Source organism: Myotis myotis, unplaced genomic scaffold (genome assembly GCF_014108235.1).
Source record: "Myotis myotis isolate mMyoMyo1 unplaced genomic scaffold, mMyoMyo1.p scaffold_m19_p_3, whole genome shotgun sequence".
NCBI lineage: Eukaryota > Metazoa > Chordata > Mammalia > Chiroptera > Vespertilionidae > Myotis > Myotis myotis.
In genome coordinates this window covers 47,028,236-47,034,674 of record NW_023416335.1, presented here as the reverse complement: position 1 = coordinate 47,034,674, position 6,439 = coordinate 47,028,236, and the positions used below count along the sequence as shown (strand labels likewise).

General features: G+C 41.7%; 1 pseudogene; it reads right to left on the bottom strand.

Moving 5' to 3' along the window:
* Positions 1–5,480: 5,480 nt before the first annotated feature.
* Positions 5,481–5,604, bottom strand: LOC118652357 (annotated as a pseudogene).
* Between the last annotated feature and the right edge of the window lie 835 nt (positions 5,605–6,439).

Sequence of the window (6,439 nt, the reverse complement as noted above, 5' to 3'; positions counted from 1 at the left end):
TAGTAGTAACTATTTTTAAGTTAAATCAGAATGAGATAGCTTCATTGAACGCTAAAATGTTCCATAATATATTTATTTACCCCTGAATGTATCTGAATATTATAAATTTTAGTTATTTATTCTAACTTTTTCACATGTCATTGAGAGAAATGTGTTACTTATAGCTTTTTTTCATATGAAAATGATGAGAATATGGGATTTTAGTCTTTGAGACAATTTTATTGGCATGAAATAGTATACATATTCTAATTTTATGTATTGGAACCTGAACTTTATATAGTCTGTAGTATTTTTTAGGTAGCTAAACATATATTGTATAATAACATTTTCATATTATTCTATAATATTAATAGATAATACATAACTATCTAATGACCCTATTGTCAACTATAATATTTGATTCTTTGAGGGGGGACAGTTGTTACATTCAGAAGTGGAATTTAAGAAAATCCATTTCTCTGCCCTTCTCCTCACCTGCTCTCCCCAACCTTCACACACACACATTTCATGTGCTCAATAGCCACATGTGGTCATGGGTTATCATATTAGACAACAGATATTTTTGAATATTTCTATCATCACAGAAACTCTACTGGTCTGGACCACTCTACAGATTAAGAATAATACATAGAAGTTTCAAATTATATCACAGTCACTTCTCAGCTGTGTGTTTCTAAAAACAAACAAATTTGTCTAGGCTTTAATTCCCCCATGTTAAGTATAAGGACAATAGCAGTATCTGTATCATGGGATTTTCACCAGGATAAATTACTACATTAAATTACTAAAATCCTTTGCAGAGTGACGAATACATTGAGAAACTGGATGTACAATTTGACAATGACCAGGTCATCTATAAAAATAGAACTCTGACCCACATCTGTAGTAACCAGTCTAGGACCAAGCCCCTGTCTGCAGTAAGCAGTCCTGGAAGTCAAACGACTCTGGTTAGCAACCAGAACAGGAAGCCAAACAATAATCCCTAGGTAGGACAATCAGCCCCACGTGACCCAGACTTGTTAATAACTTGCAAATTACTTCCTAATTTTTGCCCTTATCTCTCTTTTTAAAACCCATTATCCACTTCCAACTTAGAACCAAATGAAGAAAGCTAAATATGCATTTCCTACCAGCCCATCTCCTACCAGCCGTGGGCAAACTAAGGCTACGGCCTGCGGGCCGGATCCGGCCCATTTGAAATGAATAAAACTAAAAAAAAAGACCGTACCCTTTTATGTAATGATGTTTACTTTGAATTTATATTAGTTCACACAAACACTCCATCCATGCTTTTGTTCCGGCCCTCCAGTCCAGTTTAAGAACCCATTGTGGCCCTCGAGTAAAAAGTTTGCCCACCCCTGTCACCAATCACATGGGCTGCCCTGCTTCTAGGCAGCCTGCCCACAGCTTCCTCCTGTCAGCAGCCTCCAATCAAGGTGTATCAGAAGCTGTCCCTTTCTTCCATTATACAGCTTTCTCACCCCTCTGCCAAAACGCAAGTGATGAACCTGTCTTTATTTTGCATTTAATAAAGTCCTTGGGTTATTGTCCTCTGTCAAAGATGATGTGCTGCTAAAGGGGGATTCAGGACATGCAGACATTTCAGAGGCTGTACTGAAAATCCAACCTTTACAAACTACACTACCACCTTTCTTCTGTACGACTTTCAGGTTTAGACAAGAAAGTGTGGTGATTAACAATGACACAGGTCGCCCTACCTGGTTTGGCTCAGTGGATGGAGTGTGGGCCTGTGGACTGAAGGGTCCTCGGTCTGATTGCGGTCAAGGGCACATGCCCGGGTTGTGGGATCCATCCCCAGTGAGGGGTGTGCAGGACGCAGCCGATCAATGATTCCCTCTCATCACTGATATTTCTATCTATAAAATTTGTATTTAAAATACTTTTACTACTTTTCCAAAAATAAGCCTATGCCTTCTTTTCTTTTCTAAAGAGAATTACATTAATGTATGCTGTCACCCTGGTACAAATGAATTTCAAAGAAAATATTAGAATTAATTTTTTCAAGTTTACAGCTGAGATGTTCACAGCATATCTAATAGCCTGTCTTGGGAATAATTACTGAAATGGGAAGCATCCAAGGGAAGCCATCGCCTGCTGCTGTGGATCAGGACCACAGGTGGCACTCATCAGCGGGAATGGGCTGGAGGAGAGGAGAGGCTAAGCCAGGACTGCTGGCGCTGGATGTGTGGAACCTTTGTTGAGGGATGCTTCCAATAACTGGCTCCTCAACAGTGACCTAGAATGCTTTTCAAACAAAACAAAATAATATGTGTATACAACAAGACACAGGTTTAGCATATCTTTCTTTTAAATATATTTTTTTAAAATATATTTTATTGATTTTTTACAGAGAGGAAGGGAGAGGGATAGAGAGTTAGAAACATCGATGAAAGAGAAACATCGATCAGCTGCCTCCTGCACACCCCCCACTGGGGACGTGCCCACAACCAGGTACATGCCCTTGACCGGAATCGAACCTGGGACCTTTCAGTCTGCAGGCCAATGCTCTATCCACTGAACCAAACCAGTTAGGGCTTTTAAAATATTTTATTGATTTTTTTGTACTGGGAGGAAGGGAGAGGGATAGAGAGTTAGAAACATTGGGGATGTGCCTGCAACCAAGGTACATGCCCTTGTCCAGAATCGAACCGGGGACCTTTCGGTGTGCAGGCCGACGCTCTATCCACTGAGCCAAACCATTTAGGGCCGGCATCATATATTTAAGGTGTGAGAGTGGAATGCCTTCATTGTAGAAGAAACCCACTTTAAGGCAAATTTCAGAGTAAACATACACAATATTCAATGAAGGTTAACAATGAATATTGCAATGCACTTTGGTTTATTATTACATGCAATTAAAATCATTATCGACAAATGGCATTAATTAGTTACTTTCTGGTATGTGTTTATAAGCAGTTTAGGTATCCAGTGAGTATATATATAGCACTATTAACTCCAGTATTGTTGTTATTTATTAAACTAGTTGCAGAAAATTAGAATATATCATCTGTAAATTGCCTTAGTGTGATCAGTGGCTCAAAATAAATAGCCACATGGATGCTATTCGTCTATAAAACATTAGAACACCTGAATGTAATCTGCACATTTTTAGTTTATTAGAAATAGATAACAGAAAAAGTGAAAAATTTGAAGTGTCTTTATTGGAAGATTAACCGTAAATTGGTTTTTAAAATAATTTTATGATTTTAAATATTTTTGAGTGAAAATATTGCAGATATATGATGAGTCTGGTCATTTAAAATAAATAAAATTAAAAATGCCAGCTACATTATCCCTATGGTTGCTGATTATTTTATTTTAAATATAAATTTCAATATGAGAAAAAAGTGAATACACACATTTTATTATATGAGAACTAGAAAATGAATTGAAGGACTAGCAGAATGAAAAAGGAACCAACAAAACAATACAGAGACTGAAAGGTTCAATTGAGGTAAGATGTTTATTCCCATTTACCTCGACCATCATAACCAAACGTGCCAAATGGATGCAAAACTAATTACATTTTATTCTGACATCTATGATGATTTTGGACGGCTTTCCAAAGACAAACCGAATTCATTTGTGAAAGGAAACTATCTCCAAAGGGGATATGAGGTCAAATAAAAGAGGAAAAAAAAAAGAAATAAAAATATCAGAACAAAGTTCAGAGGCCAAGCAAATATTCAAAGTAGAGAAGAGAAAGAAGTGAACCAGAAAGCGGGCTCTCACCAGACCCCCATCTGCCGCGCCTTGAGGGGCCCGCGCTTCAGACCTGCGAGCAACCACTACTCACTGCGGAGGCCCCCCAGGCTATGGCGTTCCTGGTGCAGAGGACCCAACAAAGACAAATTACAGCCACAGAACTGACACCGCTGCTGCTGGAGATGCAGCCACAGGTACAGGGGGAGGAAAGAAACCCAGGTGCTCTTCCCGTCTTCATCCCCCGCCTCCTCACACCTCCCTGCACTGAGCACATGCTGCCAGGCGCCCGCTGAAATGGGAGGAGCGCTCCATCCTGAGACACCGGGCAGAGCAGGGCAGAGCTATGCCACAGCGGAGGCATGAAGAACACACGGTGTAGGAAAGGGTGGAAGAAACTCTAAACAGGGCAGGAAGGAAAATCCTTTCTGAGCAACAGGCATTGAGGCGCGGTTCTTTCAAGGTTTCACAGACTTTACTGTGAACCATCGTTTTGGTGGTTGTTGAATTGGTCCAAAGTCCTGTTCTCAAAGACTGCTGTAGGTGGGCCAAATTTTGTTTCATCCGTTTCTCTTATCTGTCCCATTCCTTTTCTTTTGCCGAACCTAAGTGGCTCTCTAAAAGTGTAAAACCCCCTCTTGCTATCATCTAACAGCGAGATGGTGAAAAAAATCCTCAAGCATGGGATTCTCTGTAACAGCAACACTGACAGGAAGCAGAGGTTTTTAAAGCAACAGAAAGCTATAAAGTGAAAACTGGCTAAACTTAATCTTTTCTTTAGATGCCACACACCAGCCCAGTCGGAACAAGGCCACCAAAAATTTGGTTGCCTCCCAAAAAATATTGGGAGCGAGAGACAGAAAGTAAGAGCGCTTTATAATACACGCCTCGAGCAAAGGCAACTCCCATTACACTGACGGAGTCTAATCTGTGACAAGATCAGCGCTAGGATAAACGTTGCCCGGTTCCTCTGTTATGGCAGTCTAATTTTCAGAAGATATAAGCGGAAAAAAATGTTAAGTTTCTCCGTTAGAGACTTGGATTTGGTGCGGTGCACTGTGGGTATGTAAATAAGGCGAGTCCCCTGGCTTCCGATCCCGGAAGTATCTTCGTCTTCACGTGGTGCCGTGCCTCAGCGGGAGGGAGGGGCCGAAGCGGGGACTCGGCTGCCTGGGGTCTAACCGCCGTCTGGATCAAGCTTGCGTTTTTATGTTCTGTGTGTTTATACATCTGAGTTTGACTTGTTCCTTTGCTGTTAAACTGAAAGTGAAAAATAAAAACAACTAAAAGTTGCTAATACAATGGCGTTTCCTCCCTTCGGAGGGAAGTTCCGAGTGTGTAACTGGGAAAGGGCACCGGGGCTTTAAGTCGTGACACTTTGTTGTAAGCTGCGTGGTGGGTGCCCCGGTGTTTCCTTTTTTTTTTTTTTTTTAAATATATTTTATTGATTTTCTACAGAGAGGAAGGGAGAGAGACAGAGAGTCAGAAACATCGATGAGAGAGAAACATCGATCAGCTGCCTCCTGCACATCTCCTACTGGGGATGTGCCCGCAACCCAGGCCTTGACCGGAATCGAACCTGGGACCCTTCAGTCCGCAGGCCGACGCTCTATCCACTGAGCCAAACCGGTTTCAGCGCCCCGGTGTTTCCTTGATGCCAGTGGGTAAGTCAAGGGAGAAACGAGGTGCAGAGTAACCCAACCGTTTCAGTACAAGAATTTGGTGATTACTTATCCCTAATACGCGTTTCCCCCCCCCAATGTCTCCCCATTCACAATACAGACCAGGCCACGGGCCTGAGCTGAGGGGTGTGGGTGTCCGCTGCCTCCTAGTTCGGTACGGCGGTGTGAGAACACAGCCTGTGGGCAGCACCAGGAGGCCAACAACGTGTTTTTGAACCGTGCCCCTCCAAGGTATACACTTGAATATTATTTTCTCGGCTAGCGTTTGCATTTACATCAACAGCCTTGCCCTGGTGTTTTTTGTGGTTAACAAGCTATTTTATGTTTCAGTCTTCGTGTTTTAAAGAGGTAGAGCCTGACATTTAATGTAAGCTGCTCTATCTAGGTCAACCTCGTTATCACCCACGGTTGTACTAACACCACCGTCTCGGTCCGAGTTACTAAATATCCAGTAGTAAATTCGACTTCCGGTCTGGGCCTCATAACTAAGCGCTGAGACCCGTGTAGTCCTTCTTCTTGAACAAAACAAGCCTTGCCGAAACAAGGCCACCAAAAACTTTGATCACACCCAATAAAGAAATTGGGAGAGAGGGGCCAACAAGCTTTGTAACGCCCTCTTTGGCTAATAGCAACTCCTCTAGAAAGACGGTGGCTATTTCAGTGCTTGGATAAAAATTTCCGGTTACTCTGTAAATAGCTGTCTAATCTTCAGAAATATAAGTGGGAGAACATTTAAGTTTGTCCTTTTGAAACGGGGATTTCCTCAGCATTCATTTACATAATATGCAAATTTTACTTTGGTTTTACTAGAAGTTGACCATGAAATCTTGTCTAGGAAGTATTTTTTTTTAAATAAAATGTTTTTATTGATTTCAGAGAGGAAGGGAGAGGGAGGGAGAGAGGATTGAAACATCAATGATGAGAATCATTGTTCCGCTGCCTCCCAGACGCCCCAGGGCCCAAGGCCAATGCTCTGTCCACTGAGTCAAACCAGCTAGGGCGGAAATCTTTTTTTGAAATACTTCTTATTGTTG